Source organism: Chenopodium album, chromosome 17 (genome assembly GCF_948465745.1).
Source record: "Chenopodium album chromosome 17, dcCheAlbu1.1, whole genome shotgun sequence".
Taxonomy (NCBI): Eukaryota; Viridiplantae; Streptophyta; class Magnoliopsida; order Caryophyllales; family Amaranthaceae; genus Chenopodium; species Chenopodium album.
In genome coordinates this window covers 23,287,453-23,302,380 of record NC_137850.1, presented here as the reverse complement: position 1 = coordinate 23,302,380, position 14,928 = coordinate 23,287,453, and the positions used below count along the sequence as shown (strand labels likewise).

Sequence of the window (14,928 nt, the reverse complement as noted above, 5' to 3'; positions counted from 1 at the left end):
CTAAATATTAAGGTACAAAAATACTCAACGGTTCGCATACCGTATTTAGATTTACAAAAATACATCACGAAACGCAGTCCGTATTTTCTATCCTAATCGGGCCCTACAAGTTGCCATTTTTATAAAACCTGCGGGAGAATATACATTCCATTCATCCATTAACTATTTGTGAATGGCCCATGCACTTTACAACAATAAACAAGTAACAATGCACAAACACGCGAAAACTAGTAACTAATTTTGGTCGTTAATCCAATTAATACGCCTAATTAAAACTAGTCAAAGTTATTTAACCAATTATGTAATTTACCGCAATTAAAATTGAAGCTCCCACTAAATTCTGCATCCAACTTAATTAATCCAATTCATTAAGCTGGTAAACCCAAAATTTTGCCAAAATAAAATTTTGCCAATGCCGCTCAAAATCGAGGCCTGGCCTCAAAAATTTAATTAAAATAATTAAAACCAAAATAATTAAATTAATTAGAATAATTAAAACGGCAAAATAAGCAAACACGAAGCCAACCACACGCAAATGGTTTGCGCACCTAGACTAGCTAGTTTGCACCTTTGCTAGCCAAGGATGCCTAGCACTCCTTGGGCAATGCGGCTTGGTGCGTGTTCTCGCACCACACCACGTAGCACTAGCTAGGCCGAGCCTAGTAGCGTTTGATACGGGTTGCAAGGTGTAAGGCAACACACGCAAGGCTGCTTGCCCCTTCGCAACGCACGAAGATGCATATACTCATAGCATACCCGCGCACCACAAGGCTCAAGCTCGCACCAGCCATGCCACGCATGGCGCGCACAGCACGATGCTGCTGCTGCGCCACGATGTTGCTTGCTTGCTGGTTGGTGTGCCATGCTTCTGGCAGCGAGCAGCATCCACACAAGGGCAGTACGCACACTCAAGGCAGCCCCTTGGCAGCCACATGCGGGTTACTATGCAGCCCGGCTAGCCAAGGGAGGCTTTTGCCTCGACTTTCTTGCCATAGCCTTGGGATTTTAACCCAAATTTTGCGTGACTAAATAATTAATTCCAAATTAATTTTAGAATTAATAAAATGAGCAAAAATGAAAAATTATTACAAGTCCAACTTAAATAAAAAATACCAAGGTGCACATAACCAAAATTAAATCCAAGAACCATTCTTTAATAAAATTGGTTCAACTTGGTGCAATAAAATAAACAAGGGCAATTACTCACTATTAATTTAATTAATTTAAATTAATCATGAGATTTTGACAAAATAAAGGGGAGTTGGAATTATGAACACAAATATTCAAATAAAGATTCCAACTTTAACTTGTGAATCCTTGAAAAATTATATCTTCCAATATGAAGATAAATGAAATTTCTATCACGAGATTCAAACTTTATGATTCCAATCAACTTAATGCAAGATTAAATCAAAAGTTCAACCAAAATTCATGGAATTTAGTAACTCAAAGTTTCAATCACTTAAAATAACTAAAGATTGAATCTTTAGTACTTAAAAGCCTCAAAGAACAAATTTTTCACACTTAATGCAATGGATTTGCAATTATGTAAAAAATTTTAACCAATCTTTCAAGAACTAGTTACTACCAAGTAACCATGCTTAAAGAGGTTCAAAATGCAGAAACATTAAGGAAAGAACCATACACATAATCACCATGAATATGCCATTAAGATTCAAGGTTAGAAAGTCTTAAAATTTTTCGTGAAAACGAAAAATCCCTCGAAAAAGGCATTTCTGGTCAGATTTTGGCCTAAAACACAGTCCTTACAGGGTGAAAACATTTCCAGAACACCTTTTCCATCCAAAGTTCACTATAAGTTATGAATCCATTAAAAAGTAGTGTCATTACACTCTAAAAAGTATTTTCTCTCCTTCTGCTATTTCCCAAAACTCTCTCTTTCTCATTCTTGGACTCTCTCTCCTTGCTCCTTTTTAATGGATTCATAACTTATAGCGCTCTCTCTCTCTCTCTCTCTCTCTCTCTCTCTCTCTCTCTCTCTCATGTAAACACAAAAAAATATTTGCATATGAATCTAGCACGATTTTATCTGAAAGATTTAAATATGATTTCGAGTATTGGAAAATAAATTTCTAGGATATAGTAGATTTTTTTTTTTTTTTGGTTTAAAAAAAAAAAAAAAAAAAAAAAAAAAAAAAAAAAAAAAAAAAAAAAAACCTCTAGGATATAGTAGATAATACTAACCATATTCACCAATCTTGAAAATACTGTAAAATTTACAAAGTAAATCTTTATTGACCACCCCCTTCCTAGTTGCCCTCTTCACCATTTTCTATTTTCACGTTTTAACATTTGACTTATATTATTTTACAAAATTTAAAATCTTTTCTACTGTATAATTGTTGTTTATCTGCTCCTTGATTTGATTACATACTAAAGATGGTCCTTTGAATAGTGTTTCCTCTTTTTCTCACCGGTTTCCTTTTTCCTTTTCACATTTCTAATTTCTCTTCATTTTTCTCCTCCATAGCATCTAAGTCTCTTCCACGTACAATTTAACACTAAAAACAATTTCTTGAACTGATTCTCACCTTTCTTTCCTCTCTCTCTCTCTCTCTCTCTTCCTTTGGCCTTGTCTCCCTACTCCATCTTTTTTAAAAGTTTTATTTTTTTATGTTTTTTTTATGGGCCGCATTTCCTCTCCTCTTACTCATTCCTTGTTTTGTTAGCTGAAACTTTTTCTAAATCTTATTCTTTCTTTCCTAATCCTTCTTGTCCTTGTTGCATCTTTGAAAAGACTTTGAAATTTATATTTTACGCATGCTCTCTCTCTCTCTTCCTTTGGCCTTGTCTCCCTACTCCATCTTTTTTTAAAGTTTTATTTTTTTATTTTTTTTATAGGCCGCATTTCCTCTCCTCTTACTCATTCCTTGTGTTTGTTAGCTGAAACTTTTTCTAAATCTTATTCTTTCTTTCCTAATCCTTCTTGTCCTTGTTGCATCTTTGAAAAGTCTTTGAAAATTATATTTTACGCATGCTCTCTCTCTCCCCCCCCCCCAGCCCCTCCATCTCTTTCTTCCCTCCAACTTCATTATATCTCTCAGCTTTCTCTGTCTCTCTCTTTCTTTCGGCCTCCTCTCTTTTTTTTCTTCCGGTCCCTCTCTTTTTCTCTTCCAACACCTCTATCTTATCTCTTTAATCTTTTTATCTCTCTTTATCGCTCTCTCTAGGCCCCTTTGTCTCTTATCCTTCCACTTTTGACCCCCTTGTCCCTCTCCGGGCCCTCTTTCTCTCTTCTCCCAACCCCTCTCTCTTGGCTCCTATTCTTTCACACTCGCTTGCGTCCCCCTTTTTCTTTGTCTCTTTTCGGGTCACCTTCTCTCTCAACTCTTCTTTTTCCCGACTCCTTCCCCGGCCCCTCTCTCTCTCTCTCTCTCTCTCTCTCTCTCTCTCTCTCTCTCGATCTCGATCTCGATCTCCCAACTCCTCTTTCTCTTTTACTCTCCCCCCTCCTCTTTCATCCTCTCTTTTGCTCACCCCTTCTTTCCCTCCCCGATCTATGTACCATCTCTTTTAATTGCCATGTATTAATGTGGTTATACAAATATAAAATAAAAATAACCACATACTGATGAATATAGCATGATTCTTATGGGTGTTTTAGAAAAATTTTGGCTCCTTTCGACTCCTTTTGGTACTCTTTTTCTCAAAAATTGAGTTGAAAATATTTAAAAACACTTACAAGATGTTTCATCCCTAGCTATTAATGCACCCTAAAATTAGCCTCATTCGAAATATTTTTCTTTACAAGATGTTCCAATTCCTTTTGGTGCTCTTTCCAATTGCTATATTGAAATATTAGTGATTACATGTGTTTATATATCATTGTTCTTTAACAACCCACTTTTAAAATCACAAAAAATAGTTTGATAACATGCTTTTTCATTGCAATTCATCTTCTTCAATCCCAAGAGATACAACAGCAAAAGTATGCTCACCAACGACATTAAAATTAGAGCTTAAATCCCAAATTTTTGAATGCACATAGCTATGAGATACAACATTTATCCATTACTAATAGATTTGAACCAAAAAAAAAATTACAAATAGAAAATAAACCCAAGATTTATAATGAGCTTAAAAGCAAAACCATATGGTCATACCCTTTTTTTTTTTTTTGAAGTAAAAACCATATGGTCATACCTTTCAAAACATAAACCCCAAATTTCTTTTTTACTCCGTAATAACTTGTCATTTCGATGGAAATGATCGGTTTTCTTTATTTTGGTGAAATTATAACTTTTATATTATTTTGAATAAAAACAGATGGGACACAACTGTACAAGTACGATGTAAAAGTAAATTAAAATTACATTTATTGAATAGTAATTTAGAAGTTAAATTAAATTTACATTTATTGAGTAGTAATTTAGAAGTCACATTGTACTAACCCACAAAGCCAACAGCCAGTTATTTTTTATTTTAGTGTTGGAATAGAACCAACAAAGCCAAACATGAAGCATCCTTTGTATTCCTCAAATGAGTGACATTCTCAAAAGCATTAGGCTGGAAAAACTTGGTACGGTGATTCTTCTGAGCCACAATCACCACAAACTTTGGGTTCCACTTCTCATCTAGGAATTTAGCCTGCCAAGAGTTTGGAATATATTTGGTTATGAAAGTTAAAAATTATCAAAGGATGATAGTCATGGGCAAACCTTAATGGTTTTAAGCTTAAAAAAATAATGCAGAGATCTTAACTACTAATCAAGCAAAAACACGTACCTAAATATGATAATATGTTCAACTGACATAGAAATCAAGCAGAGCCTATAATGACCCATTTTAGAACTGCTTAAGTTTAACTGTTTAAGACAACATTTACACAAGTAACATCTTTGGCAAACACATCTCATGATACCTTCATCTTAGACACAAAATTATCAATCATTTCGACCTTAAAAGACTAAGTCCTTAGATGCCCTGTATTGTGAAATCAACGCCATTCCCTGGAATTAACCTAAAGAACATAAGAACAAACATCAACTAATGTTGATAGCAAATTTTGCTTGTTAATTTTTTGGAAATGACGAGGAAGGTGGAGTGTAGAAATTTACAGCAGCAATTGATAGCACATCAGAATGCTCTGATGATTCGTGAGATACATCCACCCCAAAAATTATTGTGGGCACTTTTGAAATTAGTGGTATAGAAAGAGTATGCTCAACAACAAACATGGAGTTCAACCCACCAAGCTGCATAAAGAATAGACAAATATGAGAAGCCACACACATTTAAAAGAAAATAAGGCCAATTAGATTATAGAACAAGTATAAACTCCAACATCAAATTTTGATTATTATTGCAATTAATAAAATTAAAAACCAAATCAATTAAATAACAGATCCACCAAAACAAAAAAATCCATCAAAAAGCACCAATTTACCCCTAACCTCTAACAAATCTGTGAAACCCAAGCCTAAATTATTACTACTAAACAATTTAGAAATCAAGTTGGGGTTGTGTTTACTTTCACACGGGTGGAGTGAAGACTCAAAACTTCAAAATTATGCAAATACCAATACATCATTTGTGAACCTCGGGCTAATTCCTACTTTATTATGATTATGTCACTCTCATATTTTTGAAATATAAGAATGGTGTATATGCAATACCTGAATTTTTCAGAGCCTTCTTGTGAAAACCAGCCTGAATACCCAAAACATATGATAAAGTACAATATAAGTTCCAATTAATCTTGAAAGTGAGCTTTAGAAATTACCAAACGGGGAGTGAATAAAGATGCTCAAGTATGATATACTCCGTAGTAACTTTATCTTTACACAGAACAATCAAATTAAGATACCAAATACCAGGAACCAAATTGTATAACATGTAGTCCTTTATACATGCTTAACCGAAATTCAGAGATTTATCTACATGGAAACTAAACACCTATAAGTATATATTATATCAGAATGTTCTTACATTCTTGGAGTTCTGATATCTAAAGGTTGGATTCATTAAGTTTCAGTTTCAAGTTCAAATTCACCGTAGACTATAAAATACACTTTTGTTAGAATGTGCATTTACTTGGGGTCTGATATCTAAAGGTTGGATTCATTTAGTTTCAGTTTCAAGTTCAAATTCCCTGCAGATTAGAGCTCAACTTAAACTGTCCATGAAAACCTCGGTGATTAAATGATAATGTTACAAAAATGAAAATTATAAATTAAAAAAATAATAATAATTGAATTCGATAAAAACAAATTGATTGAAGCCAATATAAAACACATTCTTACAAATATTTAAGCTTTATAGCACATGTAAGTGACCAACAAGATCACAATCAGAGAAGAAACATTCAACATGTGATCATATGAACATAACAGGTTCAGATGCTAAGAGTGAAGATTAGTGCTCTTGCTGACATTTCTTGTTTTTGAGATTAAGCTTTTAACATTTCTTGCTAAGAGTGTAACCAGGGTGTGCCAATTTGCACACAAAGAAATCACAGTGCAAGCAGCCGACTAAGTTCCTAACATTCATATTCACTACCTAGTCACGAAAGCTCCATATGAACTCCCAACATGAAATCTAAGTCAAAAACACCACTTGGCAGTTGCATAGTCCAGATTTCCTAATGGATTCAATGATAATGATCAAATTTTAGCTTAAGTTCATACATAAGATCCTTTACCATTTTTCCATTAATCCTACATAGACCCAAAACAATTCGTGAAAATCCCAAATCAAACAACAAAGTACTTATTTCAGAAACCTAGTAAAATCCCAGATGTGCGAGGCCGAAATTTGTAACCACAAAGCAATTTTTCAACATCTATTTAACAACCCTAGCATGAACACCAACTGCTTGTTAAAATGCCACAATGAAAACCCGGACAAAAAGGAAGGAAATTCAACATTCATATATTAGGGGAACAGATGAGAGAGATAATGATATAGAATCTCCTTTCTAAAACCACAACAAGCTACAATCACCTGAAACAACTTACCTCCTGTAAGTCGAACATCTTGGCAGAAGCTGTTCAGTGCGGGAATCATCAAGTGGTGGCAGCTCTCATTAAAATGGTTCTTTACACTTTATCAGCAAAATTGATAGTTTGAGTTTAATCATTGTTTGTTCATATAGCAATTACACTCCATCATTACCAAAATTTAATAAATGAAAAATGAGAACTCGAAGACTCTGCTAACCAGAACAAAACACACGAAAACATACAAAGTCACATACTGAAAGCTCCAAAAGAATCAAGTAGGCATACAGAAAAAACTGAGGAAATAATAACGGTGCTTATTACATCTGAATCAGCAAAGTGATAACTGAACATATATCTCAGGCTGAAACAAAACACCAATGTGCTTTCACAAGATACAATATTATTATATAAAATTTCATAAAAATGAAACTCTGCAATATATTACCAAGAAGAGTAGAGAAATCAAATGAAAACACGAAACACATCACGTGTAACACCATGAATGGTGGTGGTGCGTCGATTTTTGACTTTGGATTTCCTTCCCCCTGTCAATATACATCTATCAGCTGTCTTCTTCAATGACATCATAAAATTTATCCTAAATAAGTCATTTCCATCAAGGTAAACTAAATCCATAGCAATTCAAGAAAACTTGGAAATTTTCAACCATGCATTGATAATAACATTATCAAAACACATGTTCTTTCAATAATATATCAATATACTGAAATATCAAAGCTTACAAGCCAACATTGACAAGCTGAATTGAAAATTGTTTGATTTCATTCAAAAAAAAGCAAAAAGTCAAATGGGTTATGAAAGATCTTACCAATATATTAGCATGGGCATAAATCCAGCTACCATCATCTATATGAATGACAACATCAGCTCAATAAACTTCATCAAAAAGGCGGTCATACAAATCCGTTATTGCAGTGCTTACAAGGCATTGGTCTTTGTAAGATGACATGCCCTTGGACTTAAGCAAAACCCTCTTAGGTTGTGCACCGGGCAATGGAGGTGCTGGTGGAGGATTCACACACTGAATTGTCGATCACATCTCCATTTTACACATTTCATTGATTTCAACTCTTGCTAATAATGAAAAAATACTCAATTTTAGTAAATCATCAATTTCTTAATTAAAATTTAGAACTCTTTATCTTCTACTCAAAGCTTATATAGATTATATAAGGGTCTAGTCATATACATTGCCTAAAATCGATCTCTAAATCTTCCCTAAATCCCACACAACAAATACATGAATTTAGCAAAAATTTTAGAAATACATACACAAGTATATAATAACAATTAAATAAAATCCCTTTTGGGTTTTATGAGATAATGATCAATTTTGAAATGCAAGCATAATTGAACTAACAATAACTATCATATAGGATCATACTACCACAATAATAAATTTAAGAGAATAGATAGAAAAAATTATGAGTTTAAGCTCATAACACACTGCAAGCCTTCAATGGAGAGCTCAGATCAATGAGGAAGAGCAAAGGAGAGAGATTGAGAAATGTGTTGCTGAGGGAAAGCAGGAATATAGTAGTCAAAGAAGAAGTGAAGGCTGGACAGATTTCCACATGCAAAGGGTAAAAACTAACCTCAGAAGCTACTCCAATGGAGAAGAGACCTCATAAATCGCTTCCACCATGTGCTTGGCCGGATGTCTCATTTTTCGGCGACGATGGAAATGAAATTCAAACTGCAAATCGAAAATTTCCGATTAAAATACTCCTTAATTCATTTCATGGACAAAGGAAGAAAAGAGGAGATTACTTTGATTTAAAGTGAAGAAAATCCAGATAAATAATTATCAAGAAAGAGAAAAAGAGGAGAAAATTGGCAATTGTACCTGTGATTGTTCGACGAGAGAAGGTTCAAGTTGCATTGAGGCGCCACCCATGCGATGCTCCATTATTGCTGTTCAAGTTAGTTACAAAATTACAAAATTCACATTAAATATAGAGAGGATACCGATTCAATTACAAAATTAAATTAAACCACAAAAACCTCAATTTTTCAAATACCCACAAAAATTCACATTACCCCATTTCACAATCAACAAAAATAAATCAAATGTTGGGTAATTAACCATCAAATGAACAACAATAATAATTAGAATTTTTTTTAATTTTTGTTACCGATAAGCAGAGACGGAGGGTGGTGGTAGACATATCACGAAAAGCTCGAAGCTGTATATCTCCCCATTCTTGCTGAGCCGCCGCCGTTGAATTTCACCGCTGTTGCTCCATTCTTGCGATGTTAGCTATGCTCAGGAAATGTAAAATGGAGGGAGGAGAGAAAATATGGAGGTAAGGAGAGCGAAAGCCATAAAGATGACTAGTTTTGAGGGAGTTCGGGAAGAGGCGGCAAAACGAAAGGCAGAGAGGAAAACCAGGAACCGACCAAGGAAAGGGAAAACCACCTGTGCAAGTAAAATCAGCCAATGCAAGCAAGGGCAAATATGGCAATACATTAAAGTTGAGGGTGAAAGTGTAATAGCGCCAGAATTTACTGTTCCTAAGAGGGCACTGTTGTTAAGCTACAGTGATCCCAACTTCAAACTTTTATAAGGGTTATAGATTATAGATAGATTATTTTTGTAAATTACAATTTCTATTTTCGATATCTTAGTGTGTAAGATATGACGATGTCACATTTAATGGGAGGAATTTTCTTAATTATGGGGCCCATTTTAAACGACGATGTAATACCAGAACTACTCATTAATTTACATAAAGAAGACCAAGGCCATCCAAAAAATACTCAAACCCCATGAATCTTATGATTCATTCTTAAAAAATAAGGTGTATAACAGTATAAGTACATGGTTGTGAGGTTGTCCCTCCATCTGTCCCTCCTAATTAATTGCGAGCAAGTATATGTCTTCATCATGCCCGCTTTACTCTTTTATATCGTCTTCAACTAGAAAAGAACTTAGTTTGCAACAAATAAACCTTTGAATTATTTTAGATATTATCAATTTTGTAATGTGGATGCTAGTATATTTTAGAGGCACACTATATTTGTGGTTGAAATAATGTCCATATTCTAGGGAAGCTGAGCTTGAATATTTCAAGAAAAATTCAACTCGTATGTATACGAAGTGTTATATAGCTGATCAACTTAGCACAACCCGTGCACTTGAGCTTGTTGGGTTTTGGGGGCGTGTCTAACAAAATTTTATGATGCTAAAATTGAGTTTTAATATCTTTTGAGCCAAATACAAATGTTATTAACTTTTTAACTTGACCCAATTTGAATTTTTAGACATAGGAACATAGCTAATATTTAGGGGTGTTAGAATTGGTAAACTTGGTGGAAATTTTCTTAATTATCTTTTTTTTTTTTTTTTTGTTTTTGAATAATGAGAATTAGGAATTGAAACTAATTATATATGAGTTAGTCGTGGCATCTATAATATCTAACCCTAAATAAATTAATCCCTCCGCCCCTTAATGATAGTCCCTTATGGGCAATATTTACGGGATTCAATAAATATAAATAAGTAGTAAAAGTACATTTAAAAGGTAAATTTACATTGTGTATGCAAAAAAGTAGAAAGAGAAAGTAATTAAAGTACATGAAAAAGCACAACTTACATGAAAAAGTTAACTTTGAACAAATATTGTTGCAATTGGAGGAAATTTTGGTGTAATTTGGAGGGAATTTTGTTAAAATTTTAATATTAATATTACTTGAAAAAAACAAATGGACTATCATTTTGGGAGTTAAAATTAGCCATAAGAGACTATCAATAAGGGATGGAGATAGTAACTTTTATGGTTTAAAAATTAAATGCCTAAAAAGTAGTTTATTAAATTAGTTGTAAATGTTTGACTTCCCGTACAACTTGTTCATAGAATGTAATTTGTTGAATTCAAAATTAAAAATCGGCCTGCCTAATAACAACACTACTAATGTTTAATCTTGAAGATTGGGGATGATGAAGACTTAGATTTTTAAAATGCAATATGCTAGAGGTACTTTCATTTGATAATCATAGCACTAAACTTTGACTAATTTGAGTGTAGAACTAGGGTCAATAAGTGAAAATAATTAAGTTAATCATTTGCTGGTGACAGATATGTTTAATGAATGCTCTCAAAAATCAGTTCAGAACCAATTATGCCTAATTTCAAAGCCCCTTAGTTGCATTTAAATCATTATGCTTAAATTATAATTTCCTAAATCCATTAAACAAATGGGAAACTACTATGGCAAGCAAATAGCATAGACAATCTCATTCAGCCATTCTATAATATATGAGATTAAAGCATGAAAAAAAAAAGCCTACTAAAATGAAAACACAAAAAATGTCAATATGGGTTGTTAAAATGAAAAAAAAAAAAAAAAAAAAAAAAAAGCCTGAGAATAGTTATTGCACTAGTGACTAGTTTGACAAAACTGATTATATTAAAAATGCAATTTTTCAGATAACAATCAAAATGTCACCTTAATTGATGTTTGCCCGATTTGACACAAACTAACTTGACAATGAATGTCTATTTGCATAATGAATGTTTTATCATGATAAGTATCTTGACAATATAACTGCATATGACTTGATCCATATTGATCTACTCCATATGTTTTTGAATAAAAGTTCACAAAGTCTTATGTGGCTAGCCACATGGTGTGGCCACTTCACATAATCACATGCAAGACAATTACTTAAGTAATAGGGGGTTACGATGATGAGAAAATGGGATTACCTTAACGCGTATGTAGGTTACTTAACTGAGAAATAGGGGTTATTCTCTTAAATAAGTGAAATTATTCTTTTATTTTTTAAAACAAAAGAATAAAGGCTACTCGAATGAACAAATGGAGTTACTTATTTCTAAATTAATTAAAATCACTCGTATAATGAATTTGGATTACTTATATAGACAACATGAGGTTAATCTTATGAAAAATTAAGGTTACTCATAAATATAAATGAAGAATACTCTTATAAACTAATGTGGTCACACCATGTAGATAGCCACATACAAGACTTACCCATAAAAGTTTCTATTCATTTGATTTTTACTTATCTCAACTTATTTTTACCTTATCAAACTTATCGTATCTTATAAATACTTAGCCGAAGTTACTTGAACTTATTATCTGAATATATTAAACCTTATTAATATTATATTATTTTAGTTAGTTATAGCTTGAACTTACTTAACCCTTATCAACCGTTATCAGGATTAGCCTTTTTAGAACCATTTGTCCATAAGATCAAAATTAGCCCGTCTTGTGTGTAGCCAGCCACACTGTGTGGCCACTTATAAAATAACAAAGTAACCCATATAAAACTGACCAAGTAACTCATGTAATACTAACTGAGTAACCCCTATAACACTAACTGTGTAACCCTATAGCACTGACGAAGTAACTCCTTTAACACTGACCAACTAACCCCTATTACACTAACGAAGTAACCCCTATCACACTGTGTAGCCAGCCACGTATAAAACTTTGTGGAGCAAAATAATGTGGATATATGACATGACCTAAGTACATCAATTTAACTTTGCTCTATTTTTGTAATAACTAAATTCTTAAATTATTAAGGGACATAATGCATATTTTTATAATATTAATCTTTTCAAAACGTTTTGTGTGAGACTGGACTCACGTGAGACCGGGCTCATAATAAAAAAGTTGCGGGCCTAATAAACCCGACCAAAGCCCGCGCGCCATTTTTTAAAATGCCTGAATTTTTTCATTTTCATCATTTTCCTCAAATTTCGAGCGCCGTCATTTCTTCAAATTTTGAACGCCTTCATTTCCTCAAATTTCGAACGCTTTCATTTCCTCAAATTTCACAGCATTCAAATCTTCAAATTTCATAGCATTCAAATCATAAAAATGGAGAAATCAAACAACACGATGTTAATTGAAGGAGAATCTGATTCACCAATAGAATCAATTTCGAGTTCAATTACTGCTAAAAAGGTATAATTTGTTTAATAATTTTATATCGTATTTAATTTTAGATCATATTTAATTACAGATCGTATTGAATTTGTAAAATCAATTTCGAGTTTATAAGTTTTCGCAAAAGCATTAATTCAATTTTGTATGCGATTTAAATTTGCATGCAATCAATTTCGACTTAATTCGACTTTTAATTTGAATGGAAGGCTAATTTAATTTCAAATCGTATCTAATTTCAACTTAATCTTGACTTATAATTTGAATTTTTACAATTAATTTCGAGTTTATAAGTTTTCGCAAAAGCATTAATTCAACTTTGCATGCGATTTAAATTTGCATGCAATCAATTTCTATTTAATTTTGACTTAAAATTTGAATGGAAAGCTAATTTAATTTCAGATCATTTTTAATTTCGAGTTAATTTTGACTTATAATTTTCATGCAAAGGTATTTCAATTTCAGATTGTATATATAATCTATTGTAGTAAATTAAATTAAATTTGATTCCAATTTATTGTGTATTGATAATTTTAAGTTGTGAAATTCAAATATACTAATATTAATGATAAATGCAACAGATAATGTAATTATTGAAGAGAAAAACACCAATCAAGATAGAGAAGAAGAAAAAAGAGATGAAGATGCTGCAAATATAATAGGTATGTTTGTCTGAAAATTATAATAATTAGAAGTATAATACATTGATAATTAAATGCTCTGTAATTATAATGATGTAATTGCTGGCAATTAATTTAATATAGTCTAATTTCTGACAAAAAAAATTTAATTTATGACTAAATTAACCTAATAATTGAGAAAAATAATGTAATACCTGACTAAAATAATCTAATTCGTGACTAAAACATACTAATTCCTGACTAATATTATCTTAAATCTCACTAAAAACTATTAAATTCCTGACTAGTATATTGTAACGGCTAGCAAAAAAAAAAAACAACCAATACGTGACATAAATTATTAAATTCTTGACTAAAATATTGTTATTCCTGACAAAAATTGACTTATACCTGAGAAAAATTATATAATTCCTGAGTAATACATGTTAATTACTGATAAAATTAAAAATCAAATTCCTGAATGTTTTAATCTAATTTCTGACTAGCTAAAATAATCTAATTCCTGTATGTAATAATCTATTGAACAAAGGAACTTGGATTTTAAAACATAGCAATTCCTGACTAATATTATCTTATTCCTGACTTATATTATCTTAAACCTGATTTAAAAAGTATTAAATTCCTAACTAAATATTGTAATGTCTGACAAAAATAATTCAATACCTGACATAAATTATCTAATTCCTGATGAAAACATGCTAATTCTTGAGACCTGTAAGTTTCAAAAGAAGTTTAATTACTGACTAAAATATTGTAATTCCTGACAAAAATAGACCTAAACTTTACATAAATTATCTAATTTCTGACTGTATTTAACTAATTACTGACAGGCTAAAATAATCTAATACCTGAATAAAACAATCTTATTCCTGATTAAAAATGTATTTACTTACAAAAATAAGTTAATTTCAGACCAAAATGCTATAATTCCTGACTTAAATATTCTTATTCCTGATTAAATTAACCTAATTTCTGACTGGAATAATTTTATTCCTAATTAAGATAATTTACTTCCTGACAAAATAATTTAATTCCTACCCAAAATAATCTAATACCTGACTAAAATATTCTTATTCCTGATATATTTAATCTAATTTCTGACTAAAACAATCTTATTGCTTACTGATATAATTTAACTCCTGACAAATATATTTTAATTTCTGACAATATTTTAATTCCTGACAAAACTAATTTAATTCCTGACTGAAATAATCTAATTTCTTACGCCAAAAATTATTTAATTCCCGACTTAAATAATTTTGATAGTATGATTTATATTTACTTTTGTTGTAGATTATTACAAATATGACAAGGATGAAAACATAAATAGATGTCTATCAGGTTATACAGTATCAGAATAAAATGATGGATATTTTTTATAC

At 31.9% G+C, this 14,928-nt stretch overlaps 1 long non-coding RNA gene across 6 annotated transcripts; it reads right to left on the bottom strand.

Annotated features, from left to right (window-relative positions):
• Nucleotides 1–4,314: 4,314 nt before the first annotated feature.
• On the bottom strand, nt 4,315–9,478 carry LOC145587689 (uncharacterized). 6 transcript variants are annotated; one of them, XR_014101365.1, is made up of 6 exons: nt 9,119–9,478; nt 8,830–8,897; nt 8,579–8,679; nt 7,792–8,057; nt 4,747–7,507; nt 4,315–4,608 (listed from the first exon to the last, which is right to left on the bottom strand). It is a non-coding gene; the product is annotated as an uncharacterized LOC145587689 (long non-coding RNA). The 6 variants fall into 6 exon arrangements; XR_014101369.1 differs by having other exon boundaries at nt 4,883–7,507; XR_014101366.1 differs by having other exon boundaries at nt 4,315–4,981; nt 5,079–7,507.
• Between the last annotated feature and the right edge of the window lie 5,450 nt (nt 9,479–14,928).